The sequence below is a fragment of the Primulina tabacum genome, chromosome 10 (genome assembly GCF_025594145.1).
Source record: "Primulina tabacum isolate GXHZ01 chromosome 10, ASM2559414v2, whole genome shotgun sequence".
NCBI lineage: Eukaryota > Viridiplantae > Streptophyta > Magnoliopsida > Lamiales > Gesneriaceae > Primulina > Primulina tabacum.
In genome coordinates this window covers 40,405,526-40,433,430 of record NC_134559.1, presented here as the reverse complement: position 1 = coordinate 40,433,430, position 27,905 = coordinate 40,405,526, and the positions used below count along the sequence as shown (strand labels likewise).

Below are 27,905 nucleotides of genomic sequence, written 5' to 3'. Positions count from 1 at the left end.
CTTATCTGGTCCCGATCGAGATTCTGATGATTTGAGCCGAAAATCGTCTGTCAACAAGTAATCAAAAATAGCAAAACACGAAAAAAAAGGGTGCAAGAAGAGGACTTCCCAAGGAGATCACCCATTCTAGTACTGCTCTCGCCCAAGCACTCTTAACTTCGGAGTTCTGATGGATCCGGTGCATTAGTGCTAGGTAAGATCGCACTCGACATTGAGTGGGATATTTATTCTTATACCTCGTGTACGTGTGGAGCGGGCGGCGAGTAGACAACACGCGCACTGCTCTCGCCCAATCATAACCAAGAAGTTAAGCGTTCTGGCGCGCGATGGTAGAGCTAGGATGGTGTGACCTCCTGGGAAAGACCTCGTGTCGCGACCGTTTACCGTAAATTATGGATAAAACAGGCGAAATAATTGTTTTTAATGAGTTAACCGTCTCCGGAGTAATCTGCGTCATACCCTTCCCGCACAGAACCGGCTCACGACAACAAAAATCGATAAATGTTCCCAAGAAAATAGAAAAAAAAATAAGAAGAAGGAAATAACGAATGCAAAGCTATTATATGCCTGGATACGATAAAATGGAACCGGAATCGAATTTCGAACTTCCTGAGCGGATTTCATGATGAAACGAAAGCTTAACAGAAGCGGTAAATCGCAAATTAGAGGGTCTTAGAGAAGGAATTCGGCTAAAATCTCGTCAGCTCATTGCGTAGTAATGAGTCTCGTCCGTTTGCCCGTTTACAATCAAATTAGCCTACAATTTTGTCCAAATCCGGCAGTGCCCGAGCTACTTTCATTTCACATGTCTTATCTGGTCCCGATCGAGATTCAGATGATTTGAGCCGAAAATCGTCTGTCAACAAGTAATCAAAAATAGAAAAACACGAAAAAGGGTGCAACACGAGGACTTCCCAGGGGGTCACCCATCCTAGTACTGCTCTCCCCAAGCACGCTTAACTTCGGAGTTCTGATGGGATCCGGTGCATTAGTGCTGGTATGATCGCACCCGACATTGAGTGGATGTTTATTCTTATATCCCTCGAGTACGTGTGGAGCGGGCGGCGATGGACAACACGCGGCACTGCTCTCGCCCAATCATAACCAGGAAGTTAAGCGTTCTGGCGCGATGGCAGAGCTAGGATGGGTGACCTCCCTGGGAAGACCTCGTGTCGCGACCGTTTACGTAAATTATGAATAAAACAGTCGAAATAATTGTTTTTAATGAGTTAACCGTCTCCGGAGTAATCTGCGTCATACCCTTCCGCACAGAACCGGCTCACGACAACAAAAATCGATAAATGTTCCCAGAAAATAGAAAAAAAATAAGAAGAAGGAAATAACGAATGTAAAGCTATTATTATGCCTGGGATACGATAAAATGGAACCGGAATCGAATTTCGAACTTCCTAAGCGGATTTCTCGAGGAAACGAAAGCTTAACAGAAGCGGTAAATCGCAAATTAGAGGGTCTTAGAGAAGGAATTCGGCTAAAATCTCGTCAGCTCATTGCGTAGTAATGAGTCTCGTCCGTTTGCCCGTTTACAATCAAATTAGCCTACAATTTTGTCCAAATCCTGCAGTGCCCGAGCTACTTTCATTTCACATGTTTTATCTGGTCCCGATCGAGATTCAGATGATTTGAGCCGAAAATCGTCTGTCAACAAGTAATCAAAAATAGAAAAACACGAAAAAGGTTGTGCAACACTAGGACTTCCCAGGGGGTCACCCACCCTAGTACTGCTCTCGCCCAAGCACGCTTAACTTCGGAGTTCTGATGGGATCCGGTGCATTAGTGCTGGTATGATCGCACCCGACATTGAGTGGCATGTTTATTCTTATATCCCTCGAGTACGTGTGGAGCGGGCGGCGATGGACAACACGCGGCACTGCTCTCGCCCAATCATAACCACGAAGTTAAGCGTTCTGGCGCGATGGCAGAGGTAGGATGGGTGACCTCCCTGGGAAGACCTCGTGTCGCGATCGTTTACGTAAATTATGGATAAAACAGTCGAAATAATTGTTTTTAATTAGTTAACCGTCTCCGGAGTAATCTGCGTCATACCCTTCCGCACAGAACCGGCTCACGACAACAAAAATCGATAAATGTTCCCAGAAAATAGAAAAATAATAAGAAGAAGGAAATAACGAATGTAAAGCTATTATTATGCCTGGGATACGATAAAATGGAACCGGAATCGAATTTCGAACTTCCTAAGCAGATTTCTCGAGGAAACGAAAGCTTAACAGAAGCGGTAAATCGCAAATTAGAGGGTCTTAGAGAAGGAATTCGGCTAAAATCTCGTCAGCTCATTGCGTAGTAATGAGTCTCGTCCGTTTGCCCGTTTACAATCAAATTAGCCTACAATTTTGTCCAAATCCGGCAGTGCCCGAGCTACTTTCATTTCACATGTCTTATCTGGTCCCGATCGAGATTCAGATGATTTGAGCCGAAAATCGTCTGTCAACAAGTAATCAAAAATAGAAAAACACGAAAAAGGGTGCAACACGAGGACTTCCCAGGGGGTCACCCATCCTAGTACTGCTCTCGCCCAAGCACGCTTAACTTCGGAGTTCTGATAGGATTAGTGCTGGTATGATCGCACCCGACATTGAGTGGGATGTTTATTCTTATATCCCTCGAGTACGTGTGGAGCGGGCGGCGATGGACAACACGCGGCACTGCTCTCGCCCAATCATAACCACGAAGTTAAGCGTTCTGGCGCGATGGCAGAGGTAGGATGGGTGACCTCCCTGGGAAGACCTCGTGTCGCGATCGTTTACGTAAATTATGGATAAAACAGTCGAAATAATTGTTTTTAATTAGTTAACCGTCTCCGGAGTAATCTGCGTCATACCCTTCCGCACAGAACCGGCTCACGACAACAAAAATCGATAAATGTTCCCAGAAAATAGAAAAATAATAAGAAGAAGGAAATAACGAATGTAAAGCTATTATTATGCCTGGGATACGATAAAATGGAACCGGAATCGAATTTCGAACTTCCTAAGCAGATTTCTCGAGGAAACGAAAGCTTAACAGAAGCGGTAAATCGCAAATTAGAGGGTCTTAGAGAAGGAATTCGGCTAAAATCTCGTCAGCTCATTGCGTAGTAATGAGTCTCGTCCGTTTGCCCGTTTACAATCAAATTAGCCTACAATTTTGTCCAAATCCGGCAGTGCCCGAGCTACTTTCATTTCACATGTCTTATCTGGTCCCGATCGAGATTCAGATGATTTGAGCCGAAAATCGTCTGTCAACAAGTAATCAAAAATAGAAAAACACGAAAAAGGGTGCAACACGAGGACTTCCCAGGGGGTCACCCATCCTAGTACTGCTCTCGCCCAAGCACGCTTAACTTCGGAGTTCTGATAGGATTAGTGCTGGTATGATCGCACCCGACATTGAGTGGGATGTTTATTCTTATATCCCTCGAGTACGTGTGGAGCGGGCGGCGATGGACAACACGCGGCACTGCTCTCGCCCAATCATAACCACGAAGTTAAGCGTTCTGGCGCGATGGCAGAGGTAGGATGGGTGACCTCCCTGGGAAGACCTCGTGTCGCGATCGTTTACGTAAATTATGGATAAAACAGTCGAAATAATTGTTTTTAATTAGTTAACCGTCTCCGGAGTAATCTGCGTCATACCCTTCCGCACAGAACCGGCTCACGACAACAAAAATCGATAAATGTTCCCAGAAAATAGAAAAAATAATAAGAAGAAGGAAATAACGAATGTAAAGCTATTATTATGCCTGGGATACGATAAAATGGAACCGGAATCGAATTTCGAACTTCCTAAGCAGATTTCTCGAGGAAACGAAAGCTTAACAGAAGCGGTAAATCGCAAATTAGAGGGTCTTAGAGAAGGAATTCGGCTAAAATCTCGTCAGCTCATTGCGTAGTAATGAGTCTCGTCCGTTTGCCCGTTTACAATCAAATTAGCCTACAATTTTGTCCAAATCCGGCAGTGCCCGAGCTACTTTCATTTCACATGTCTTATCTGGTCCCGATCGAGATTCAGATGATTTGAGCCGAAAATCGTCTGTCAACAAGTAATCAAAAATAGAAAAACACGAAAAAGGGTGCAACACGAGGACTTCCCAGGGGGTCACCCATCCTAGTACTGCTCTCGCCCAAGCACGCTTAACTTCGGAGTTCTGATAGGATTAGTGCTGGTATGATCGCACCCGACATTGAGTGGGATGTTTATTCTTATATCCCTCGAGTACGTGTGGAGCGGGCGGCGATGGACAACACGCGGCACTGCTCTCGCCCAATCATAACCACGAAGTTAAGCGTTCTGGCGCGATGGCAGAGGTAGGATGGGTGACCTCCCTGGGAAGACCTCGTGTCGCGATCGTTTACGTAAATTATGGATAAAACAGTCGAAATAATTGTTTTTAATTAGTTAACCGTCTCCGGAGTAATCTGCGTCATACCCTTCCGCACAGAACCGGCTCACGACAACAAAAATCGATAAATGTTCCCAGAAAATAGAAAAAAAAATAAGAAGAAGGAAATAACGAATGTAAAGCTATTATTATGCCTGGGATACGATAAAATGGAACCGGAATCGAATTTCGAACTTCCTAAGCAGATTTCTCGAGGAAACGAAAGCTTAACAGAAGCGGTAAATCGCAAATTAGAGGGTCTTAGAGAAGGAATTCGGCTAAAATCTCGTCAGCTCATTGCGTAGTAATGAGTCTCGTCCGTTTGCCCGTTTACAATCAAATTAGCCTACAATTTTGTCCAAATCCGGCAGTGCCCGAGCTACTTTCATTTCACATGTCTTATCTGGTCCCGATCGAGATTCAGATGATTTGAGCCGAAAATCGTCTGTCAACAAGTAATCAAAAATAGAAAAACACGAAAAAGGGTGCAACACGAGGACTTCCCAGGGGGTCACCCATCCTAGTACTGCTCTCGCCCAAGCACGCTTAACTTCGGAGTTCTGATGGGATCCGGTGCATTAGTGCTGGTATGATCGCACCCGACATTGAGTGGGATGTTTATTCTTATATCCCTCGTGTACGTGTGGAGCGGGCGGCGATGGACAACACGCGGCACTGCTCTCGCCCAATCATAACCAAGAAGTTAAGCGTTCTGGCGCGATGGCAGAGCTAGGATGGGTGACCTCCCTGGGAAGACCTCGTGTCGCGACCGTTTACGTAAATTATGGATAAAACAGTCGAAATAATTGTTTTTAATGAGTTAACCGTCTCCGGAGTAATCTGCGTCATACCCTTCCGCACAGAACCGGCTCACGACAACAAAAATCGATAAATGTTCCCAGAAAATAGAAAAAAAATAAGAAGAAGGAAATAACGAATGTAAAGCTATTATTATGCCTGGGATACGATAAAATGGAACCGGAATCGAATTTCGAACTTCCTAAGCGGATTTCTCGAGGAAACGAAAGCTTAACAGAAGCGGTAAATCGCAAATTAGAGGGTCTTAGAGAAGGAATTCGGCTAAAATCTCGTCAGCTCATTGCGTAGTAATGAGTCTCGTCCGTTTGCCCGTTTACAATCAAATTAGCCTACAATTTTGTCCAAATCCGGCAGTGCCCGAGCTACTTTCATTTCACATGTCTTATCTGGTCCCGATCGAGATTCAGATGATTTGAGCCGAAAATCGTCTGTCAACAAGTAATCAAAAATAGAAAAACACGAAAAAGGGTGCAACACGAGGACTTCCCAGGGGGTCACCCATCCTAGTACTGCTCTCGCCCAAGCACGCTTAACTTCGGAGTTCTGATGGGATCCGGTGCATTAGTGCTGGTATGATCGCACCCGACATTGAGTGGGATGTTTATTCTTATATCCCTCGAGTACGTGTGGAGCGGGCGGCGATGGACAACACGCGGCACTGCTCTCGCCCAATCATAACCACGAAGTTAAGCGTTCTGGCGCGATGGCAGAGGTAGGATGGGTGACCTCCCTGGGAAGACCTCGTGTCGCGATCGTTTACGTAAATTATGGATAAAACAGTCGAAATAATTGTTTTTAATTAGTTAACCGTCTCCGGAGTAATCTGCGTCATACCCTTCCGCACAGAACCGGCTCACGACAACAAAAATCGATAAATGTTCCCAGAAAATAGAAAAAAAATAAGAAGAAGGAAATAACGAATGTAAAGCTATTATTATGCCTGGGATACGATAAAATGGAACCGGAATCGAATTTCGAACTTCCTAAGCGGATTTCTCGAGGAAACGAAAGCTTAACAGAAGCGGTAAATCGCAAATTAGAGGGTCTTAGAGAAGGAATTCGGCTAAAATCTCGTCAGCTCATTGCGTAGTAATGAGTCTCGTCCGTTTGCCCGTTTACAATCAAATTAGCCTACAATTTTGTCCAAATCCGGCAGTGCCCGAGCTACTTTCATTTCACATGTCTTATCTGGTCCCGATCGAGATTCAGATGATTTGAGCCGAAAATCGTCTGTCAACAAGTAATCAAAAATAGAAAAACACGAAAAAGGGTGCAACACGAGGACTTCCCAGGGGGTCACCCATCCTAGTACTGCTCTCGCCCAAGCACGCTTAACTTCGGAGTTCTGATGGGATCCGGTGCATTAGTGCTGGTATGATCGCACCCGACATTGAGTGGGATGTTTATTCTTATATCCCTCGAGTACGTGTGGAGCGGGCGGCGATGGACAACACGCGGCACTGCTCTCGCCCAATCATAACCACGAAGTTAAGCGTTCTGGCGCGATGGCAGAGGTAGGATGGGTGACCTCCCTGGGAAGACCTCGTGTCGCGATCGTTTACGTAAATTATGGATAAAACAGTCGAAATAATTGTTTTTAATTAGTTAACCGTCTCCGGAGTAATCTGCGTCATACCCTTCCGCACAGAACCGGCTCACGACAACAAAAATCGATAAATGTTCCCAGAAAATAGAAAAAAAATAAGAAGAAGGAAATAACGAATGTAAAGCTATTATTATGCCTGGGATACGATAAAATGGAACCGGAATCGAATTTCGAACTTCCTAAGCGGATTTCTCGAGGAAACGAAAGCTTAACAGAAGCGGTAAATCGCAAATTAGAGGGTCTTAGAGAAGGAATTCGGCTAAAATCTCGTCAGCTCATTGCGTAGTAATGAGTCTCGTCCGTTTGCCCGTTTACAATCAAATTAGCCTACAATTTTGTCCAAATCCGGCAGTGCCCGAGCTACTTTCATTTCACATGTCTTATCTGGTCCCGATCGAGATTCAGATGATTTGAGCCGAAAATCGTCTGTCAACAAGTAATCAAAAATAGAAAAACACGAAAAAGGGTGCAACACGAGGACTTCCCAGGGGGTCACCCATCCTAGTACTGCTCTCGCCCAAGCACGCTTAACTTCGGAGTTCTGATAAGTGCTGGTATGATCGCACCCGACATTGAGTGGGATGTTTATTCTTATATCCCTCGAGTACGTGTGGAGCGGGCGGCGATGGACAACACGCGGCACTGCTCTCGCCCAATCATAACCACGAAGTTAAGCGTTCTGGCGCGATGGCAGAGGTAGGATGGGTGACCTCCCTGGGAAGACCTCGTGTCGCGATCGTTTACGTAAATTATGGATAAAACAGTCGAAATAATTGTTTTTAATTAGTTAACCGTCTCCGGAGTAATCTGCGTCATACCCTTCCGCACAGAACCGGCTCACGACAACAAAAATCGATAAATGTTCCCAGAAAATAGAAAAAAAATAAGAAGAAGGAAATAACGAATGTAAAGCTATTATTATGCCTGGGATACGATAAAATGGAACCGGAATCGAATTTCGAACTTCCTAAGCGGATTTCTCGAGGAAACGAAAGCTTAACAGAAGCGGTAAATCGCAAATTAGAGGGTCTTAGAGAAGGAATTCGGCTAAAATCTCGTCAGCTCATTGCGTAGTAATGAGTCTCGTCCGTTTGCCCGTTTACAATCAAATTAGCCTACAATTTTGTCCAAATCCGGCAGTGCCCGAGCTACTTTCATTTCACATGTCTTATCTGGTCCCGATCGAGATTCAGATGATTTGAGCCGAAAATCGTCTGTCAACAAGTAATCAAAAATAGAAAAACACGAAAAAGGGTGCAACACGAGGACTTCCCAGGGGGTCACCCATCCTAGTACTGCTCTCGCCCAAGCACGCTTAACTTCGGAGTTCTGATGGGATCCGGTGCATTAGTGCTGGTATGATCGCACCCGACATTGAGTGGGATGTTTATTCTTATATCCCTCGAGTACGTGTGGAGCGGGCGGCGATGGACAACACGCGGCACTGCTCTCGCCCAATCATAACCACGAAGTTAAGCGTTCTGGCGCGATGGCAGAGGTAGGATGGGTGACCTCCCTGGGAAGACCTCGTGTCGCGATCGTTTACGTAAATTATGGATAAAACAGTCGAAATAATTGTTTTTAATGAGTTAACCGTCTCCGGAGTAATCTGCGTCATACCCTTCCGCACAGAACCGGCTCACGACAACAAAAATCGATAAATGTTCCCAGAAAATAGAAAAAAAATAAGAAGAAGGAAATAACGAATGTAAAGCTATTATTATGCCTGGGATACGATAAAATGGAACCGGAATCGAATTTCGAACTTCCTAAGCGGATTTCTCGAGGAAACGAAAGCTTAACAGAAGCGGTAAATCGCAAATTAGAGGGTCTTAGAGAAGGAATTCGGCTAAAATCTCGTCAGCTCATTGCGTAGTAATGAGTCTCGTCCGTTTGCCCGTTTACAATCAAATTAGCCTACAATTTTGTCCAAATCCGGCAGTGCCCGAGCTACTTTCATTTCACATGTCTTATCTGGTCCCGATCGAGATTCAGATGATTTGAGCCGAAAATCGTCTGTCAACAAGTAATCAAAAATAGAAAAACACGAAAAAGGGTGCAACACGAGGACTTCCCAGGGGGTCACCCATCCTAGTACTGCTCTCGCCCAAGCACGCTTAACTTCGGAGTTCTGATGGGATCCGGTGCATTAGTGCTGGTATGATCGCACCCGACATTGAGTGGGATGTTTATTCTTATATCCCTCGAGTACGTGTGGAGCGGGCGGCGATGGACAACACGCGGCACTGCTCTCGCCCAATCATAACCATGAAGTTAAGCGTTCTGGCGCGATGGCAGAGCTAGGATGGGTGACCTCCCTGGGAAGACCTCGTGTCGCGATCGTTTACGTAAATTATGGATAAAACAGTCGAAATAATTGTTTTTAATTAGTTAACCGTCTCCGGAGTAATCTGCGTCATACCCTTCCGCACAGAACCGGCTCACGACAACAAAAATCGATAAATGTTCCCAGAAAATAGAAAAAAAAATAAGAAGAAGGAAATAACGAATGTAAAGCTATTATTATGCCTGGGATACGATAAAATGGAACCGGAATCGAATTTCGAACTTCCTAAGCGGATTTCTCGAGGAAACGAAAGCTTAACAGAAGCGGTAAATCGCAAATTAGAGGGTCTTAGAGAAGGAATTCGGCTAAAATCTCGTCAGCTCATTGCGTAGTAATGAGTCTCGTCCGTTTGCCCGTTTACAATCAAATTAGCCTACAATTTTGTCCAAATCCGGCAGTGCCCGAGCTACTTTCATTTCACATGTCTTATCTGGTCCCGATCGAGATTCAGATGATTTGAGCCGAAAATCGTCTGTCAACAAGTAATCAAAAATAGAAAAACACGAAAAAGGGTGCAACACGAGGACTTCCCAGGGGGTCACCCATCCTAGTACTGCTCTCGCCCAAGCACGCTTAACTTCGGAGTTCTGATGGGATCCGGTGCATTAGTGCTGGTATGATCGCACCCGACATTGAGTGGGATGTTTATTCTTATATCCCTCGAGTACGTGTGGAGCGGGCGGCGATGGACAACACGCGGCACTGCTCTCGCCCAATCATAACCACGAAGTTAAGCGTTCTGGCGCGATGGCAGAGGTAGGATGGGTGACCTCCCTGGGAAGACCTCGTGTCGCGATCGTTTACGTAAATTATGGATAAAACAGTCGAAATAATTGTTTTTAATTAGTTAACCGTCTCCGGAGTAATCTGCGTCATACCCTTCCGCACAGAACCGGCTCACGACAACAAAAATCGATAAATGTTCCCAGAAAATAGAAAAAAAATAAGAAGAAGGAAATAACGAATGTAAAGCTATTATTATGCCTGGGATACGATAAAATGGAACCGGAATCGAATTTCGAACTTCCTAAGCGGATTTCTCGAGGAAACGAAAGCTTAACAGAAGCGGTAAATCGCAAATTAGAGGGTCTTAGAGAAGGAATTCGGCTAAAATCTCGTCAGCTCATTGCGTAGTAATGAGTCTCGTCCGTTTGCCCGTTTACAATCAAATTAGCCTACAATTTTGTCCAAATCCGGCAGTGCCCGAGCTACTTTCATTTCACATGTCTTATCTGGTCCCGATCGAGATTCAGATGATTTGAGCCGAAAATCGTCTGTCAACAAGTAATCAAAAATAGAAAAACACGAAAAAGGGTGCAACACGAGGACTTCCCAGGGGGTCACCCATCCTAGTACTGCTCTCGCCCAAGCACGCTTAACTTCGGAGTTCTGATGGGATCCGGTGCATTAGTGCTGGTATGATCGCACCCGACATTGAGTGGGATGTTTATTCTTATATCCCTCGAGTACGTGTGGAGCGGGCGGCGATGGACAACACGCGGCACTGCTCTCGCCCAATCATAACCACGAAGTTAAGCGTTCTGGCGCGATGGCAGAGGTAGGATGGGTGACCTCCCTGGGAAGACCTCGTGTCGCGATCGTTTACGTAAATTATGGATAAAACAGTCGAAATAATTGTTTTTAATTAGTTAACCGTCTCCGGAGTAATCTGCGTCATACCCTTCCGCACAGAACCGGCTCACGACAACAAAAATCGATAAATGTTCCCAGAAAATAGAAAAAAAATAAGAAGAAGGAAATAACGAATGTAAAGCTATTATTATGCCTGGGATACGATAAAATGGAACCGGAATCGAATTTCGAACTTCCTAAGCGGATTTCTCGAGGAAACGAAAGCTTAACAGAAGCGGTAAATCGCAAATTAGAGGGTCTTAGAGAAGGAATTCGGCTAAAATCTCGTCAGCTCATTGCGTAGTAATGAGTCTCGTCCGTTTGCCCGTTTACAATCAAATTAGCCTACAATTTTGTCCAAATCCGGCAGTGCCCGAGCTACTTTCATTTCACATGTCTTATCTGGTCCCGATCGAGATTCAGATGATTTGAGCCGAAAATCGTCTGTCAACAAGTAATCAAAAATAGAAAAACACGAAAAAGGGTGCAACACGAGGACTTCCCAGGGGGTCACCCATCCTAGTACTGCTCTCGCCCAAGCACGCTTAACTTCGGAGTTCTGATGGGATCCGGTGCATTAGTGCTGGTATGATCGCACCCGACATTGAGTGGGATGTTTATTCTTATATCCCTCGAGTACGTGTGGAGCGGGCGGCGATGGACAACACGCGGCACTGCTCTCGCCCAATCATAACCACGAAGTTAAGCGTTCTGGCGCGATGGCAGAGGTAGGATGGGTGACCTCCCTGGGAAGACCTCGTGTCGCGATCGTTTACGTAAATTATGGATAAAACAGTCGAAATAATTGTTTTTAATTAGTTAACCGTCTCCGGAGTAATCTGCGTCATACCCTTCCGCACAGAACCGGCTCACGACAACAAAAATCGATAAATGTTCCCAGAAAATAGAAAAAAAATAAGAAGAAGGAAATAACGAATGTAAAGCTATTATTATGCCTGGGATACGATAAAATGGAACCGGAATCGAATTTCGAACTTCCTAAGCGGATTTCTCGAGGAAACGAAAGCTTAACAGAAGCGGTAAATCGCAAATTAGAGGGTCTTAGAGAAGGAATTCGGCTAAAATCTCGTCAGCTCATTGCGTAGTAATGAGTCTCGTCCGTTTGCCCGTTTACAATCAAATTAGCCTACAATTTTGTCCAAATCCGGCAGTGCCCGAGCTACTTTCATTTCACATGTCTTATCTGGTCCCGATCGAGATTCAGATGATTTGAGCCGAAAATCGTCTGTCAACAAGTAATCAAAAATAGAAAAACACGAAAAAGGGTGCAACACGAGGACTTCCCAGGGGGTCACCCATCCTAGTACTGCTCTCGCCCAAGCACGCTTAACTTCGGAGTTCTGATGGATCCGGTGCATTAGTGCTGGTATGATCGCACCCGACATTGAGTGGGATGTTTATTCTTATATCCCTCGAGTACGTGTGGAGCGGGCGGCGATGGACAACACGCGGCACTGCTCTCGCCCAATCATAACCACGAAGTTAAGCGTTCTGGCGCGATGGCAGAGGTAGGATGGGTGACCTCCCTGGGAAGACCTCGTGTCGCGATCGTTTACGTAAATTATGGATAAAACAGTCGAAATAATTGTTTTTAATTAGTTAACCGTCTCCGGAGTAATCTGCGTCATACCCTTCCGCACAGAACCGGCTCACGACAACAAAAATCGATAAATGTTCCCAGAAAATAGAAAAAAAATAAGAAGAAGGAAATAACGAATGTAAAGCTATTATTATGCCTGGGATACGATAAAATGGAACCGGAATCGAATTTCGAACTTCCTAAGCGGATTTCTCGAGGAAACGAAAGCTTAACAGAAGCGGTAAATCGCAAATTAGAGGGTCTTAGAGAAGGAATTCGGCTAAAATCTCGTCAGCTCATTGCGTAGTAATGAGTCTCGTCCGTTTGCCCGTTTACAATCAAATTAGCCTACAATTTTGTCCAAATCCGGCAGTGCCCGAGCTACTTTCATTTCACATGTCTTATCTGGTCCCGATCGAGATTCAGATGATTTGAGCCGAAAATCGTCTGTCAACAAGTAATCAAAAATAGAAAAACACGAAAAAGGGTGCAACACGAGGACTTCCCAGGGGGTCACCCATCCTAGTACTGCTCTCGCCCAAGCACGCTTAACTTCGGAGTTCTGATGGGATCCGGTGCATTAGTGCTGGTATGATCGCACCCGACATTGAGTGGGATGTTTATTCTTATATCCCTCGAGTACGTGTGGAGCGGGCGGCGATGGACAACACGCGGCACTGCTCTCGCCCAATCATAACCACGAAGTTAAGCGTTCTGGCGCGATGGCAGAGCTAGGATGGGTGACCTCCCTGGGAAGACCTCGTGTCGCGATCGTTTACGTAAATTATGGATAAAACAGTCGAAATAATTGTTTTTAATTAGTTAACCGTCTCCGGAGTAATCTGCGTCATACCCTTCCGCACAGAACCGGCTCACGACAACAAAAATCGATAAATGTTCCCAGAAAATAGAAAAAAAATAAGAAGAAGGAAATAACGAATGTAAAGCTATTATTATGCCTGGGATACGATAAAATGGAACCGGAATCGAATTTCGAACTTCCTAAGCGGATTTCTCGAGGAAACGAAAGCTTAACAGAAGCGGTAAATCGCAAATTAGAGGGTCTTAGAGAAGGAATTCGGCTAAAATCTCGTCAGCTCATTGCGTAGTAATGAGTCTCGTCCGTTTGCCCGTTTACAATCAAATTAGCCTACAATTTTGTCCAAATCCGGCAGTGCCCGAGCTACTTTCATTTCACATGTCTTATCTGGTCCCGATCGAGATTCAGATGATTTGAGCCGAAAATCGTCTGTCAACAAGTAATCAAAAATAGAAAAACACGAAAAAGGGTGCAACACGAGGACTTCCCAGGAGGTCACCCATCCTAGTACTGCTCTCGCCCAAGCACGCTTAACTTCGGAGTTCTGATGGGATCCGGTGCATTAGTGCTGGTATGATCGCACCCGACATTGAGTGGGATGTTTATTCTTATATCCCTCGAGTACGTGTGGAGCGGGCGGCGATGGACAACACGCGGCACTGCTCTCGCCCAATCATAACCATGAAGTTAAGCGTTCTGGCGCGATGGCAGAGCTAGGATGGGTGACCTCCCTGGGAAGACCTCGTGTCGCGATCGTTTACGTAAATTATGGATAAAACAGTCGAAATAATTGTTTTTAATTAGTTAACCGTCTCCGGAGTAATCTGCGTCATACCCTTCCGCACAGAACCGGCTCACGACAACAAAAATCGATAAATGTTCCCAGAAAATAGAAAAAAAATAAGAAGAAGGAAATAACGAATGTAAAGCTATTATTATGCCTGGGATACGATAAAATGGAACCGGAATCGAATTTCGAACTTCCTAAGCGGATTTCTCGAGGAAACGAAAGCTTAACAGAAGCGGTAAATCGCAAATTAGAGGGTCTTAGAGAAGGAATTCGGCTAAAATCTCGTCAGCTCATTGCGTAGTAATGAGTCTCGTCCGTTTGCCCGTTTACAATCAAATTAGCCTACAATTTTGTCCAAATCCGGCAGTGCCCGAGCTACTTTCATTTCACATGTCTTATCTGGTCCCGATCGAGATTCAGATGATTTGAGCCGAAAATCGTCTGTCAACAAGTAATCAAAAATAGAAAAACACGAAAAAGGGTGCAACACGAGGACTTCCCAGGGGGTCACCCATCCTAGTACTGCTCTCGCCCAAGCACGCTTAACTTCGGAGTTCTGATGGGATCCGGTGCATTAGTGCTGGTATGATCGCACCCGACATTGAGTGGGATGTTTATTCTTATATCCCTCGAGTACGTGTGGAGCGGGCGGCGATGGACAACACGCGGCACTGCTCTCGCCCAATCATAACCATGAAGTTAAGCGTTCTGGCGCGATGGCAGAGGTAGGATGGGTGACCTCCCTGGGAAGACCTCGTGTCGCGATCGTTTACGTAAATTATGGATAAAACAGTCGAAATAATTGTTTTTAATTAGTTAACCGTCTCCGGAGTAATCTGCGTCATACCCTTCCGCACAGAACCGGCTCACGACAACAAAAATCGATAAATGTTCCCAGAAAATAGAAAAAAAATAAGAAGAAGGAAATAACGAATGTAAAGCTATTATTATGCCTGGGATACGATAAATGGAACCGGAATCGAATTTCGAACTTCCTAAGCGGATTTCTCGAGGAAACGAAAGCTTAACAGAAGCGTTAAATCGCAAATTAGAGGGTCTTAGAGAAGGAATTCGGCTAAAATCTCGTCAGCTCATTGCGTAGTAATGAGTCTCGTCCGTTTGCCCGTTTACAATCAAATTAGCCTACAATTTTGTCCAAATCCGGCAGTGCCCGAGCTACTTTCATTTCACATGTCTTATCTGGTCCCGATCGAGATTCAGATGATTTGAGCCGAAAATCGTCTGTCAACAAGTAATCAAAAATAGAAAAACACGAAAAAGGGTGCAACACGAGGACTTCCCAGGGGGTCACCCATCCTAGTACTGCTCTCGCCCAAGCACGCTTAACTTCGGAGTTCTGATGGGATCCGGTGCATTAGTGCTGGTATGATCGCACCCGACATTGAGTGGGATGTTTATTCTTATATCCCTCGAGTACGTGTGGAGCGGGCGGCGATGGACAACACGCGGCACTGCTCTCGCCCAATCATAACCATGAAGTTAAGCGTTCTGGCGCGATGGCAGAGGCTAGGATGGGTGACCTCCCTGGGAAGACCTCGTGTCGCGACCGTTTACGTAAATTATGGATAAAACAGTCGAAATAATTGTTTTTAATGAGTTAACCGTCTCCGGAGTAATCTGCGTCATACCCTTCCGCACAGAACCGGCTCACGACAACAAAAATCGATAAATGTTCCCAGAAAATAGAAAAAAAATAAGAAGAAGGAAATAACGAATGTAAAGCTATTATTATGCCTGGGATACGATAAAATGGAACCGGAATCGAATTTCGAACTTCCTAAGCGGATTTCTCGAGGAAACGAAAGCTTAACAGAAGCGTTAAATCGCAAATTAGAGGGTCTTAGAGAAGGAATTCGGCTAAAATCTCGTCAGCTCATTGCGTAGTAATGAGTCTCGTCCGTTTGCCCGTTTACAATCAAATTAGCCTACAATTTTGTCCAAATCCGGCAGTGCCCGAGCTACTTTCATTTCACATGTCTTATCTGGTCCCGATCGAGATTCAGATGATTTGAGCCGAAAATCGTCTGTCAACAAGTAATCAAAAATAGAAAAACACGAAAAAGGGGTGCAACACGAGGACTTCCCAGGGGGTCACCCATCCTAGTACTGCTCTCGCCCAAGCACGCTTAACTTCGGAGTTCTGATGGGATCCGGTGCATTAGTGCTGGTATGATCGCACCCGACATTGAGTGGGATGTTTATTCTTATATCCCTCGAGTACGTGTGGAGCGGGCGGCGATGGACAACACGCGGCACTGCTCTCGCCCAATCATAACCATGAAGTTAAGCGTTCTGGCGCGATGGCAGAGCTAGGATGGGTGACCTCCCTGGGAAGACCTCGTGTCGCGATGGTTTACGTAAATTATGGATAAAACAGTCGAAATAATTGTTTTTAATTAGTTACCGTCTCCAGAATAATCTGCGTCATACCCTTCCGCACAGAACCGGCTCACGACAACAAAAATCGATAAATGTTCCCAGAAAATAGAAAAAAAAATAAGAAGAAGGAAATAACGAATGCAAAGCTATTATTATGCCTGGGATACGATAAAATGGAACCGGAATCGAATTTCAAACTTCCTGAGCGGATTTCATGATGAAACGAAAGCTTAACAAAAGCGTTAAATCGCAAATTAGAGGGTTTTAGAGAAGGAATTCGGCTAAAATCTCGTCAGCTCATTGCGTAGTAATGAGTCTTGTCCGTTTGCCCGTTTACAATCAAATTAGCCTACAATTTTGTCCAAATCCGGCAGTGCCCGAGCTACTTTCATTTCACATGTCTTATCTGGTCCCGATCGAGATTCAGATGATTTGAGCCGAAAATCGTCCGTCAACAAGTAATCAAAAATAGAAAAACCCGAAAAAAGGTGCAAAACGAGGACTTCCCAGGGGGTCACCCATCCTAGTACTGCTCTCGACCAATCACACTTAACTTCGGAGTTTTGTTGGGATCCTGTGCATTAGTGCTGGTATGATCGCACCCGACATTGAGTGTGATGTTTATTCTTATATCCCTCGAGTATGTGTGGAGCGGGCGGCGATGGACAACACGCGCACTGCTCTCGCCCAATCATAACCATGAAGTTAAGCGTTCTGGCGCGATGGTAGAGCTAGGATGGGTGACCTCCCTGGGAAGACCTCGTGTCGCGACCGTTTACGTAAATTATGGATAAAACAGTCGAAATAATTGTTTTTAATGAGTTAACCGTCTCCGGAGTAATCTGCGTCATACCCTTCCGCACAGAACCGGCTCACGACAACAAAAATCGATAAATGTTCCCAGAAAATAGAAAAAAAAATAAGAAGAAGGAAATAACGAATGTAAAGCTATTATTATGCCTGGGATACGATAAAATGGAACCGGAATCGAATTTCGAACTTTCTAAGCGGATTTCTCGAGGAAACGAAAGCTTAACAGAAGCGGTAAATCGCAAATTAGAGGGTCTTAGAGAAGGAATTCGGCTAAAATCTCGTCAGCTCATTGCGTAGTAATGAGTCTCGTCCGTTTGCCCGTTTACAATCAAATTAGCCTACAATTTTGTCCAAATCCGGCAGTGCCCGAGCTACTTTCATTTCACATGTCTTATCTGGTCCCGATCGAGATTCAGATGATTTGAGCCGAAAATCGTCTGTCAACAAGTAATCAAAATAGAAAAACACGAAAAAGGGTGCAACACGAGGACTTCCCAGGGGTCACCCATCCTAGTACTGCTCTCGCCAAGCACACTTAACTTCGGAGTTCTGATGGGATCCGGTGCATTAGTGCTGGTATGATCGCACCCGACATTGAGTGGGATGTTTATTCTTATATCCCTCGAGTACGTGTGGAGCGGGCGGCGATGGACAACACGCGGCACTGCTCTCGCCCAATCATAACCACTGAAGTTAAGCGTTCTGGCGCGATGGCAGAGGTAGGATGGGTGACCTCCCTGGGAAGACCTCGTGTCGCGATCGTTTACGTAAATTATGGATAAAACAGTCGAAATAATTGTTTTTAATTAGTTAACCGTCTCCGGAGTAATCTGCGTCATACCCTTCCGCACAGAACCGGCTCACGACAACAAAAATCGATAAATGTTCCCAGAAAATAGAAAAAAAATAAGAAGAAGGAAATAACGAATGTAAAGCTATTATTATGCCTGGGATACGATAAAATGGAACCGGAATCGAATTTCGAACTTCCTAAGCGGATTTCTCGAGGAAACGAAAGCTTAACAGAAGCGTTAAATCGCAAATTAGAGGGTTTTAGAGAAGGAATTCGGCTAAAATCTCGTCAGCTCATTGCGTAGTATTGAGTCTTGTCCGTTTGCCCGTTTACAATCAAATTAGCCTACAATTTTGTCCAAATCCGGCAGTGCCCGAGCTACTTTCATTTCACATGTCTTATCTGGTCCCGATCGAGATTCAGATGATTTGAGCCGAAAATCGTCCGTCAACAAGTAATCAAAAATAGAAAAACACGAAAAAAGATGCAACACGAGGACTACCCAGGAGGTCACCCATCCTAGAAGTACTCACGCCCAAGCACGCTTAACTTCGGAGTTCTGATGGGATCCGGTGCATTAGTGCTGGTATGATCGCACCCGACATTGAGTGGGATGTTTATTTTTATATCCCTCAAGTATTGTGAAGCGGGCGGCGATGGACAACACGCGCACTGCTCTCGCCCAATCATAACCATGGAGTTAAGCGTTCTGGCGCGATGGTAGAGCTAGGATGGGTGACCTCCCTGGGAAGACCTCGTGTCGCGACCGTTTACGTAAATTATGGATAAAACAGTTGAAATAGTTGTTTTCAATGAGTTAACCGTCTCCGGAGTAATCTGCGTCATACCCTTCCGCACAGAACCGGCTCACGACAACAAAAATCGATAAATGTTCCCAGAAAATAGAAAAAAAATAAGAAGAAGGAAATAACGAATGTAAAGCTATTATTAAGCCTGGGATACGATAAAATGGAACCGGAATCGAATTTCGAACTTCCTAAGCGGATTTCTCGAGGAAACGAAAGCTTAACAGAAGCGTTAAATCGCAAATTAGAGGGTTTTAGAGAAGGAATTCGGCTAAAATCTCGTCAGCTCATTGCGTAGTATTGAGTCTTGTCCGTTTGCCCGTTTACAATCAAATTAGCCTACAATTTTGTCCAAATCCGGCAGTGCCCGAGCTACTTTCATTTCACATGTCTTATCTGGTCCCGATCGAGATTCAGATGATTTGAGCCGAAAATCGTCCGTCAACAAGTAATCAAAAATAGAAAAACACGAAAAAAGATGCAACACGAGGACTACCCAGGAGGTCACCCATCCTAGAAGTACTCACGCCCAAGCACGCTTAACTTCGGAGTTCTGATGGGATCCGGTGCATTAGTGCTGGTATGATCGCACCAGGCATTGAGTGAGATGTTTATTCTTATATCCCTCGAGTACGTGTAAAGCGGGCGGCGATGGACAACACGCGGCACTGCTCTCGCCCAATCATAACCACGAAGTTAAGCGTTCTGGCGCGATGGCAGAGGTAGGATGGGTGACCTCCCTGGGAAGACCTCGTGTCGCGATCGTTTACGTAAATTATGGATAAAACAGTCGAAATAATTGTTTTTAATTAGTTAACCGTCTCCGAGTAATCTGCGTCATACCCTTCCGCACAGAACCGGCTCACGACAACAAAAATCGATAAATGTTCCCAGAAAATAGAAAAAAAATAAGAAGAAGGAAATAACGAATGTAAAGCTATTATTAAGCCTGGGATACGATAAAATGGAACCGGAATCGAATTTCGAACTTCCTAAGCGGATTTCTCGAGGAAACGAAAGCTTAACAGAAGCGTTAAATCGCAAATTAGAGGGTCTTAGAGAAGGAATTCGGCTAAAATCTCGTCAGCTCATTGCGTAGGAATGAGTCTCGTCCGTTTGCCCGTTTACAATCAAATTAGCCTACAATTTTGTCCAAATCCGGCAGTGCCCGAGCTACTTTCATTTCACATGTCTTATCTGGTCCTGATCGATATTTAGATGATTTGAGCCGAAAATCGTCTGTCAACAAGTAATCAAAAATAGAAAAACACGAAAAAAGGTGCAAAACGAGGACTTCCCAGGGGGTCACCCATCCTAGTACTGCTCTCGACCAATCACACTTAACTTCGGAGTTCTGATGGAATCCGGTGCATTAGTGCTGGTATGATCGCACCCGACATTGAGTGGGATGTTTATTCTTATATCCCTCGAGTACGTGTGGAGCGGGCGGCGATGGACAACACGCGGCACTGCTCTCGCCCAATCATCACCACGAAGTTAAGCGTTCTGGCGCGATGGCAGAGCTAGGATGGGTGACCTCCCTGGGAAGACCTCGGGTCGCGATCGTTTACGTAAATTATGGATAAAACAGTCTAAATAATTGTTTTTAATTAGTAACCGTCTCCGGAGTAATCTGCGTCATACCCTTCCGCACAGAACCGGCTCACGACAACAAAAATCGATAAATGTTCCCAGAAAATAGAAAAAAAATAAGAAGAAGGAAATAACGAATGTAAAGCTATTATTAAGCCTGGGATACGATAAAATGGAACCGGAATCGAATTTCGAACTTCCTAAGCGGATTTCTCGAGGAAACGAAAGCTTAACAGAAGCGGTAAATCGCAAATTAGAGGGTCTTAGAGAAGGAATTCGGCTAAAATCTCGTCAGCTCATTGCGTAGTAATGAGTCTCGTCCGTTTGCCCGTTTACAATCAAATTAGCCTACAATTTTGTCCAAATCCGGCAGTGCCCGAGCTACTTTCATTTCACATGTCTTATCTGGTCCCGATCGAGATTCAGATGATTTGAGCCGAAAATCGTCTGTCAACAAGTAATCAAAAATAGAAAAACACGAAAAAGGGTGCAACACGAGGACTTCCCAGGGGGTCACCCATCCTAGTACTGCTCTCGACCAAGCACGCTTAACTTCGGAGTTCTGATGGAATCCGGTGCATTAGTGCTGGTATGATCGCACCCGACATTGAGTGGGATGTTTATTCTTATATCCCTCGAGTACGTGTGGAGCGGGCGGCGATGGACAACACGCGGCACTGCTCTCGCCCAATCATAACCACGAAGTTAAGCGTTCTGGCGCGATGGCAGAGGTAGGATGGGTGACCTCCCTGGGAAGACCTCGTGTCGCGATCGTTTACGTAAATTATGGATAAAACAGTCGAAATAATTGTTTTAATGAGTTAACCGTCTCCGGAGTAATCTGCGTCATACCCTTCCGCACAGAACCGGCTCACGACAACAAAAATCGATAAATGTTCCCAGAAAATAGAAAAAAAAATAAGAAGAAGGAAATAACGAATGTAAAGCTATTATTATGCCTGGGATACGATAAAATGGAACCGGAATCGAATTTCGAACTTCCTAAGCGGATTTCTCGAGGAAACGAAAGCTTAACAGAAGCGGTAAATCGCAAATTAGAGGGTCTTAGAGAAGGAATTCGGCTAAAATCTCGTCAGCTCATTGCGTAGTAATGAGTCTCGTCCGTTTGCCCGTTTACAATCAAATTAGCCTACAATTTTGTCCAAATCCGGCAGTGCCCGAGCTACTTTCATTTCACATGTCTTATCTGGTCCCGATCGAGATTCAGATGATTTGAGCCGAAAATCGTCTGTCAACATGTAATCAAAAATAGAAAAACACGAAAAAAGGTGCAACACGAGGACTTCCCAGGAGGTCACCCATCATAGTACTGCTCTCGCACAAGCCCGCTTAACTTCAGAGTTCTGATGGATCCGGTGCATTAGTGCTGGTATGATCGCACCTGACATTGACTGGGATGTTTATTCTTATATCCCTCGAGTATGTGTGGAGCGGGCGGCGATGGACAACACGCGGCACTGCTCTCGCCCAATCATAACCATGAAGTTAAGCGTTCTGGCGCGATGGCAGAGCTAGGATGGGTGACCTCCCTGGGAAGACCTCGTGTCGCGATCGTTTACGTAAATTATGGATAAAACAGTCGAAATAATTGTTTTAAATTAGTTAACCGTCTCCGGAGTAATCTGCGTCATACCCTTCCGCACAGAACCGGCTCACGACAACAAAAATCGATAAATGTTCCCAGAAAATAGAAAAAAAATAAGAAGAAGGAAATAACGAATGTAAAGCTATTATTATGCCTGGGATACGATAAAATGGAACCGGAATCGAATTTCGAACTTCCTAAGCGGATTTCTCGAGGAAACGAAAGCTTAACAGAAGCGTTAAATCGCAAATTAGAGGGTCTTAGAGAAGGAATTCGGCTAAAATCTCGTCAGCTCATTGCGTAGTAATGAGTCTCGTCCGTTTGCCCGTTTACAATCAAATTAGCCTACAATTTTGTCCAAATCCGGCAGTGCCCGAGCTACTTTCATTTCACATGTCTTATCTGGTCCCGATCGAGATTCAGATGATTTGAGCCGAAAATCGTCTGTCAACAAGTAATCAAAAATAGAAAAACACGAAAAAGGGGTGCAACACGAGGACTTCCCAGGGGGTCACCCATCCTAGTACTGCTCTCTGCCCAAGCACGCTTAACTTCGGAGTTCTGATGGGATCCGGTGCATTAGTGCTGGTATGATCGCACCCGACATTGAGTGGGATGTTTATTCTTATATCCCTCGAGTACGTGTGGAGCGGGCGGCGATGGACAACACGCGGCACTGCTCTCGCCCAATCATAACCATGAAGTTAAGCGTTCTGGCGCGATGGCAGAGTAGGATGGGTGACCTCCCTGGGAAGACCTCGTGTCGCGACCGTTTACGTAAATTATGGATTAAAACAGTCGAAATAATTGTTTTTAATGAGTTAACCGTCTCCGGAGTAATCTGCGTCATACCCTTCCGCACAGAACCGGCTCACGACAACAAAATCGATAAATGTTCCCAGAAAATAGAAAAAAAATAAGAAGAAGGAAATAACGAATGTAAAGCTATTATTATGCCTGGGATACGATAAAATGAACCGGAATCGAATTTTCGAACTTCCTAAGCGGATTTCTCGATGAAACGAAAGCTTAACAGAAGCTTAAATCGCAAATTAGAGGGTCTTAGAGAAGGAATTCGGCTAAAATCTCGTCAGCTCATTGCGTAGTAATGAGTCTCGTCCGTTTGCCCGTTTACAATCAAATTAGCCTACAATTTTGTCCAAATCCGGCAGTGCCCGAGCTACTTTCATTTCACATGTCTTTATCTGTCCCGATCGAGATTCAGATGATTTGAGCCGAAAATCGTCTGTCAAAAGTAATCAAAATAGAAAAAACACGAAAAAAGGGAGCAACACGAGGACTTCCCAGGGGGTCAACCATCCTAGTACTGCTCTCGACCAAGCACGCTTAACTTCGGAGTTCTGATGGATCCGGTGCATTAGTGCTGGTATGATCGCACCCGACATTGAGTGGGATGTTTATTCTTATATCCCTCGAGTACGTGTGGAGCGGGCGGCGATGGACAACACGCGGCACTGCTCTCGCCCAATCATAACCACTGAAGTTAAGCGTTCTGGCGCGATGGCAGAGGTAGGATGGGTGACCTCCCTGGGAAGACCTCGTGTCGCGATCGTTTACGTAAATTATGGATAAAACAGTCGAAATAATTGTTTTTAATGTAGTTTAACCGTCTCCGGAGTAATCTGCGTCATACCCTTCCGCACAGAAACCGGCTCACGACAACAAAAATCGATAAATGTTCCCAGAAAATAGAAAAAAATAAGAAGAAGGAAATAACGAATGTAAAGCTATTATTATGCCTGGGATACGATTAAAATGGAACCGGAATCGAATTTCGAACTTCCTAAGCGGATTTCTCGAGGAAACGAAAGCTTAACAGAAGCGTTAAATCGCAAATTAGAGGGTCATTAGAGAAGGAATTCGGCTAAAATCTCGTCAGCTCATTGCGTAGTAATGAGTCTCGTCCGTTTGCCCGTTTACAATCAAATTAGCCTACAATTTGTCCAAATCCGGCAGTGCCCGAGCTACTTTCATTTCTAACATGTCTTATCTGGTCCCGATCGAGATGTCAGATGATTTGAGCCGAAAATCGTCTGTCAAAAGTAATCAAAAATAGAAAATACACGAAAAGAGGGTGCAACACGAGGCTTCCCAGGGGGTCACCCATCTAGTACTGCTCTCGCCCAAGCACGCTTAACTTCGGAGTTCTGATGGGAATCCGTGCATTAGTGCTGGTATGATCGCACCGACATTGATTGGGATGTTTATTCTTATATCCCTCGAGTACGTGTGGAGCGGGCGGCGATGGACAACACGCGGCAACTGCTCTCGCCCAATCATAACCACGAAGTTAAGCGTTCTGGCGCGATGGCAGAGGTAGGATGTGGTGACCTCCTAGGAAGACCTCGTGTCGCGATCGTTTTACGTAAATTATGGATAAAACAGTCGAAATAATTGTTTTAATTAGTTAACCGTCTCTGGAGTAATCTGCGTCATACCCTTCCGCACAGAACGGCTCACGACAACAAAAATCGATAAATGTTCCCAGAAAATAGAAAAAAAATAAGAAGAAGGAAATAACGAATGTAAAGCTATTATTATGCCTGGGATACGATAAAATGAAACCGGAATCGAATTTCGAACTTCCTAAGCGGATTTCTCGAGGAAACGAAAGCTTAACAGAAGCGTTAAATCGCAATTAGAGGGTCTTAGAGAAGGAATTCGGCTAAAATCTCGTCAGCTCATTGCGTAGTAATGAGTCTCGTCCGTTTGCCGTTTACAATCAAATTAGCCTACAATTTGTCCAAATCCGGGCAGTGCCCGAGCTACTTTCATTTCCATGTCTTATCTGGTCCCGATCGAGATTCAGATGATTTGAGCCGAAAATCGTCTGTCAACAAGTAATCAAAAATAGAAAAACACGAAAAAGGTGCAACACGAGGACTTCCCAGGGTCACCCATCCTAGTACTGCTCTCGCCCAAGCACCTTAACTTCGGAGTTCTGATGGGATCCGGTGCATTAGTGCTGGTATGATCGCACCCGACATTGAGTGGGATGTTTATTCTTATATCCCTCGAGTACGTGTGGAGCGGGCCGATGGACAACACGCACTGCTCTCGCCCAATCATAACCATGAAGTTAAGCGTTCTGGCGCGATGGCAGAGCTAGGATGGGTGACCTCCCTGGGAAGACCTCGTGTCGCGACCGTTTAAATTATGGATAAAACAGTCGAAATAATTGTTTTTAATGAGTTAACCGTCTCCGGAGTAATCTGCGTCATACCCTTCCGCACAGAACCGGCTCACGACAACAAAAATCGATAAATGTTCCCAGAAAATAGAAAAAAAATAAGAAGGAAATAACGAATGTAAAGCTATTATTATGCCTGGGATACGATAAAATGGAACCGAAATCGAATTTCGAACTTTCCTAAGCGGATTTCTCGAGGAACGAAAGCTTACAGAAGCGGTAAAATCGCAAATTAGAGGGTCTTAGAGAAGGAATTCGGCTAAAATCTCGTCAGCTCATTGCGTAGTAATGAGTCTCGTCCGTTTGCCCGTTTACAATCAAATTAGCCTACAATTTTGTCCAAATCCGGCAGGTGCCCGAGCTACTTTCATTCACATGTTTATCTGGTCCCCATCGATATTCAGATGATTGAGCCGAAAATCGTCTGTCAACAAGTAATCAAAAATAGAAAAACACGAAAAGGTGGCAAAACGAGGACTTCCAGGGGGTACCCCATCCTAGTACTGCCTCTTCCAAGCACGCTTAACTTCGGAGTTCTAATGGGAATCCGGTGCATTAGTGCTGGTATGATCGCACCCGATATTGAGTGGGATGTTTATTCTTATATCCCTCGAGTACGTGTGGGAGGCAGGGCGGCGATGGACAACACGCGGCACTGCTCTCGCCCAATCAACCATGAAGTTAAGCGTTCTGGCGCGATGGCAGAGCTAGGATGACCTCCCTGGGAAGACCTCGTGTCGCGACCGTTTACGTAAATTATATAAAACAGTCGAAATAATTGTTTTTAATGAGTTAACCGTCTCCGGAGTAATCTCGTCATACCCTTCCGCACAGAACCGGCTCACGACAACAAAAATCGATAAATGTTCCCAGAAAAGAAAAAAAATAAGAAGAAGGAAAAACGAATGTAAAGCTATTATTATGCCTGGGATACGATAAAATGGAACCGGAATCGAATTTCGAACTTCCTAAGCGGATTTCTCGAGAAAACGAAAGCTTAGAAGCGGAAATCGCAAATTAGAGGTCTTAGAGAAGGAATTCGGCTAAAATCTCGTCAGCTCATTGCGTAGTAATGAGTCTCGTCCGTTTGCCCGTTTACAATCAAATTAGCCTACAATTTTGTCCAAATCCGGCAGTGCCCGAGCTACTTTCATTTCACATGTCTTATCTGGTCCCGATCGAGATTCAGATGATTTGAGCCGAAAATCGTCTGTCAACAAGTAATCAAAAATAGAAAAACGAAAAGGGCAACACGAGGACTTCCCAGGGGGTCACCCATCCTAGTACTGCTCGCCCAAGCACGCTTAACTTCGGAGTTCTGATGGGATCCGGTGCATTAGTGCTGGTATGATCGCACCCGACATTGAGATGTTTATTCTTATATCCCTCGAGTACGTGTGGAGCGGGGGCGATGGACAACACGCGGCACTGCTCTCGCCCAATCATAACCATGAAGTTAAGCGTTCTGGCGCGATGGCAGAGCTAGGGGGTGACCTCCCTGGGAAGACCTCGTGTCGCGACCGTTTACGTAAATTATGGATAAAACTCGAAATAATTGTTTTTAATGAGTTAACCGTCTCCGGAGTAATGCGTCATACCCTTCCGCACAGAACCGGCTCACGACAACAAAAATCGATAAATGTTCCCAGAAAATAGAAAAAAATAAGAAGAAGGAAATAACGAATGTAAAGCTATTATTATGCCTGGATACGATAAAATGGAACCGGAATCGAATTTCGACTTCCTAAGCGGATTTCTCGAGGAAACGAAGCTTAACAAAGCGGAAATCGCAAATTAGAGGGTCTTAGAGAAGAATTCGGCTAAAATCTCGTCAGCTCATTGCTGTAATGAGTCTCGTCCGTTTGCCCGTTTACAATCAAATTAGCCTACAATTTTGTCCAAATCCGGCAGTGCCCGAGCTACTTTCATTTCACATGTCTTATCTGGTCCCGATCGAGATTCAGATGATTTGAGCCGAAAATCATCTGTCAACAAGTAATCAAAAATAGAAAAACACGAAAAGGGTGCAACACGAGGACTTCCAAGGGGGTCACCCATTAGTACTGCTCTCGCCCAAGCACGCTTAACTTCGGAGTTCTGGTGGGATCTGGTGCATTAGTGCTGGTATGATCGCACCCGACATTGAGTGGGATATTTATTCTTATATCCCTCGAGTACGTGTGGAGCGCGGCGGCGATGTACAACACGCGGCACTGCTCTCGCCCAATCAGAACCATGAAGTTAAGCGTTCTGGCGCGATGGCAGGCTAGGATGGGTGACCTCCCTGGGAAATCCTCGTGTCGCGACCGTTTACGTAAATTATAGATAAAACAGTCAAATAATTGTTTTAATGAGTCAACCGTCTCCGGAGTAATATGCGTCATACCCTTCCGCACAGAAACTGCTCAAGACAACAAAATCGCTAAATGTTCCAAGAAAATAGAAAAAAAAATGAGAAGAAAAAATAGAAATGTAAAGCTATTATTATGCCTCTAATACGATAAAATGGAACAGAATCGTATTTCGAACTTCTAAGCGATTTCTCGAGGAAATGGAATCTTAACAGAAGCGGAAAATCGCAAATTAGAGGTCTATAGAAGGAATTCGGCTAAAATCGTGCCTGCTCCTTGCGAGTATGAGTCTCGTTCGTTTTCCCCTTTACAATCAAATTAG

The 27,905-nt window shown here is 44.8% G+C and overlaps 28 non-coding genes and 7 pseudogenes across 28 annotated transcripts; all 35 read right to left on the bottom strand.

The window, feature by feature from the left end:
* Positions 1–87: 87 nt before the first annotated feature.
* Positions 88–207, bottom strand: LOC142512462 (5S ribosomal RNA; annotated as a pseudogene).
* A 686-nt stretch (positions 208–893) lies between these two features.
* On the bottom strand, positions 894–1,011 carry LOC142515348 (5S ribosomal RNA). The gene has a single exon (XR_012811199.1). It is a non-coding gene; the product is annotated as a 5S ribosomal RNA (ribosomal RNA).
* A 684-nt stretch (positions 1,012–1,695) lies between these two features.
* LOC142514572 (5S ribosomal RNA) lies at positions 1,696–1,814 on the bottom strand. Its single transcript, XR_012810460.1, has one exon. It is a non-coding gene; the product is annotated as a 5S ribosomal RNA (ribosomal RNA).
* Positions 1,815–2,497: 683 nt separating this feature from the next.
* LOC142511964 (5S ribosomal RNA) lies at positions 2,498–2,607 on the bottom strand (annotated as a pseudogene).
* A 683-nt stretch (positions 2,608–3,290) lies between these two features.
* On the bottom strand, positions 3,291–3,400 carry LOC142511963 (5S ribosomal RNA; annotated as a pseudogene).
* A 684-nt stretch (positions 3,401–4,084) lies between these two features.
* Positions 4,085–4,194, bottom strand: LOC142511962 (5S ribosomal RNA; annotated as a pseudogene).
* Positions 4,195–4,878: 684 nt separating this feature from the next.
* On the bottom strand, positions 4,879–4,997 carry LOC142516855 (5S ribosomal RNA). Its single transcript, XR_012812626.1, has one exon. It is a non-coding gene; the product is annotated as a 5S ribosomal RNA (ribosomal RNA).
* A 683-nt stretch (positions 4,998–5,680) lies between these two features.
* Positions 5,681–5,799, bottom strand: LOC142516843 (5S ribosomal RNA). Its single transcript, XR_012812615.1, has one exon. It is a non-coding gene; the product is annotated as a 5S ribosomal RNA (ribosomal RNA).
* A 683-nt stretch (positions 5,800–6,482) lies between these two features.
* Positions 6,483–6,601, bottom strand: LOC142516831 (5S ribosomal RNA). The gene has a single exon (XR_012812604.1). It is a non-coding gene; the product is annotated as a 5S ribosomal RNA (ribosomal RNA).
* Positions 6,602–7,284: 683 nt separating this feature from the next.
* LOC142512450 (5S ribosomal RNA) lies at positions 7,285–7,389 on the bottom strand (annotated as a pseudogene).
* Positions 7,390–8,072: 683 nt separating this feature from the next.
* LOC142516818 (5S ribosomal RNA) lies at positions 8,073–8,191 on the bottom strand. Its single transcript, XR_012812592.1, has one exon. It is a non-coding gene; the product is annotated as a 5S ribosomal RNA (ribosomal RNA).
* Positions 8,192–8,874: 683 nt separating this feature from the next.
* On the bottom strand, positions 8,875–8,993 carry LOC142516807 (5S ribosomal RNA). The gene has a single exon (XR_012812581.1). It is a non-coding gene; the product is annotated as a 5S ribosomal RNA (ribosomal RNA).
* Positions 8,994–9,677: 684 nt separating this feature from the next.
* LOC142516795 (5S ribosomal RNA) lies at positions 9,678–9,796 on the bottom strand. Its single transcript, XR_012812570.1, has one exon. It is a non-coding gene; the product is annotated as a 5S ribosomal RNA (ribosomal RNA).
* Positions 9,797–10,479: 683 nt separating this feature from the next.
* Positions 10,480–10,598, bottom strand: LOC142516783 (5S ribosomal RNA). Its single transcript, XR_012812559.1, has one exon. It is a non-coding gene; the product is annotated as a 5S ribosomal RNA (ribosomal RNA).
* Positions 10,599–11,281: 683 nt separating this feature from the next.
* On the bottom strand, positions 11,282–11,400 carry LOC142516772 (5S ribosomal RNA). The gene has a single exon (XR_012812550.1). It is a non-coding gene; the product is annotated as a 5S ribosomal RNA (ribosomal RNA).
* A 683-nt stretch (positions 11,401–12,083) lies between these two features.
* On the bottom strand, positions 12,084–12,201 carry LOC142513838 (5S ribosomal RNA). The gene has a single exon (XR_012809764.1). It is a non-coding gene; the product is annotated as a 5S ribosomal RNA (ribosomal RNA).
* Positions 12,202–12,884: 683 nt separating this feature from the next.
* On the bottom strand, positions 12,885–13,003 carry LOC142516760 (5S ribosomal RNA). Its single transcript, XR_012812539.1, has one exon. It is a non-coding gene; the product is annotated as a 5S ribosomal RNA (ribosomal RNA).
* A 683-nt stretch (positions 13,004–13,686) lies between these two features.
* On the bottom strand, positions 13,687–13,805 carry LOC142510301 (5S ribosomal RNA). Its single transcript, XR_012808423.1, has one exon. It is a non-coding gene; the product is annotated as a 5S ribosomal RNA (ribosomal RNA).
* A 683-nt stretch (positions 13,806–14,488) lies between these two features.
* LOC142516749 (5S ribosomal RNA) lies at positions 14,489–14,607 on the bottom strand. The gene has a single exon (XR_012812528.1). It is a non-coding gene; the product is annotated as a 5S ribosomal RNA (ribosomal RNA).
* Positions 14,608–15,289: 682 nt separating this feature from the next.
* LOC142516737 (5S ribosomal RNA) lies at positions 15,290–15,408 on the bottom strand. Its single transcript, XR_012812517.1, has one exon. It is a non-coding gene; the product is annotated as a 5S ribosomal RNA (ribosomal RNA).
* Positions 15,409–16,093: 685 nt separating this feature from the next.
* Positions 16,094–16,212, bottom strand: LOC142512674 (5S ribosomal RNA). Its single transcript, XR_012808865.1, has one exon. It is a non-coding gene; the product is annotated as a 5S ribosomal RNA (ribosomal RNA).
* A 683-nt stretch (positions 16,213–16,895) lies between these two features.
* Positions 16,896–17,014, bottom strand: LOC142511131 (5S ribosomal RNA; annotated as a pseudogene).
* Positions 17,015–17,696: 682 nt separating this feature from the next.
* On the bottom strand, positions 17,697–17,813 carry LOC142517148 (5S ribosomal RNA). The gene has a single exon (XR_012812908.1). It is a non-coding gene; the product is annotated as a 5S ribosomal RNA (ribosomal RNA).
* A 684-nt stretch (positions 17,814–18,497) lies between these two features.
* LOC142516320 (5S ribosomal RNA) lies at positions 18,498–18,616 on the bottom strand. The gene has a single exon (XR_012812121.1). It is a non-coding gene; the product is annotated as a 5S ribosomal RNA (ribosomal RNA).
* Positions 18,617–19,297: 681 nt separating this feature from the next.
* Positions 19,298–19,416, bottom strand: LOC142516695 (5S ribosomal RNA). The gene has a single exon (XR_012812476.1). It is a non-coding gene; the product is annotated as a 5S ribosomal RNA (ribosomal RNA).
* A 682-nt stretch (positions 19,417–20,098) lies between these two features.
* LOC142507112 (5S ribosomal RNA) lies at positions 20,099–20,217 on the bottom strand. Its single transcript, XR_012805376.1, has one exon. It is a non-coding gene; the product is annotated as a 5S ribosomal RNA (ribosomal RNA).
* A 682-nt stretch (positions 20,218–20,899) lies between these two features.
* Positions 20,900–21,018, bottom strand: LOC142513320 (5S ribosomal RNA). The gene has a single exon (XR_012809272.1). It is a non-coding gene; the product is annotated as a 5S ribosomal RNA (ribosomal RNA).
* A 683-nt stretch (positions 21,019–21,701) lies between these two features.
* Positions 21,702–21,819, bottom strand: LOC142508587 (5S ribosomal RNA). Its single transcript, XR_012806794.1, has one exon. It is a non-coding gene; the product is annotated as a 5S ribosomal RNA (ribosomal RNA).
* Positions 21,820–22,503: 684 nt separating this feature from the next.
* Positions 22,504–22,623, bottom strand: LOC142513814 (5S ribosomal RNA). The gene has a single exon (XR_012809741.1). It is a non-coding gene; the product is annotated as a 5S ribosomal RNA (ribosomal RNA).
* A 681-nt stretch (positions 22,624–23,304) lies between these two features.
* Positions 23,305–23,422, bottom strand: LOC142506964 (5S ribosomal RNA). Its single transcript, XR_012805233.1, has one exon. It is a non-coding gene; the product is annotated as a 5S ribosomal RNA (ribosomal RNA).
* Positions 23,423–24,113: 691 nt separating this feature from the next.
* LOC142509960 (5S ribosomal RNA) lies at positions 24,114–24,230 on the bottom strand. Its single transcript, XR_012808105.1, has one exon. It is a non-coding gene; the product is annotated as a 5S ribosomal RNA (ribosomal RNA).
* Positions 24,231–24,908: 678 nt separating this feature from the next.
* On the bottom strand, positions 24,909–25,024 carry LOC142506546 (5S ribosomal RNA). The gene has a single exon (XR_012804835.1). It is a non-coding gene; the product is annotated as a 5S ribosomal RNA (ribosomal RNA).
* A 668-nt stretch (positions 25,025–25,692) lies between these two features.
* LOC142512396 (5S ribosomal RNA) lies at positions 25,693–25,810 on the bottom strand (annotated as a pseudogene).
* Positions 25,811–26,474: 664 nt separating this feature from the next.
* On the bottom strand, positions 26,475–26,591 carry LOC142515783 (5S ribosomal RNA). Its single transcript, XR_012811609.1, has one exon. It is a non-coding gene; the product is annotated as a 5S ribosomal RNA (ribosomal RNA).
* A 662-nt stretch (positions 26,592–27,253) lies between these two features.
* Positions 27,254–27,370, bottom strand: LOC142506979 (5S ribosomal RNA). The gene has a single exon (XR_012805248.1). It is a non-coding gene; the product is annotated as a 5S ribosomal RNA (ribosomal RNA).
* Positions 27,371–27,905: the final 535 nt, after the last annotated feature.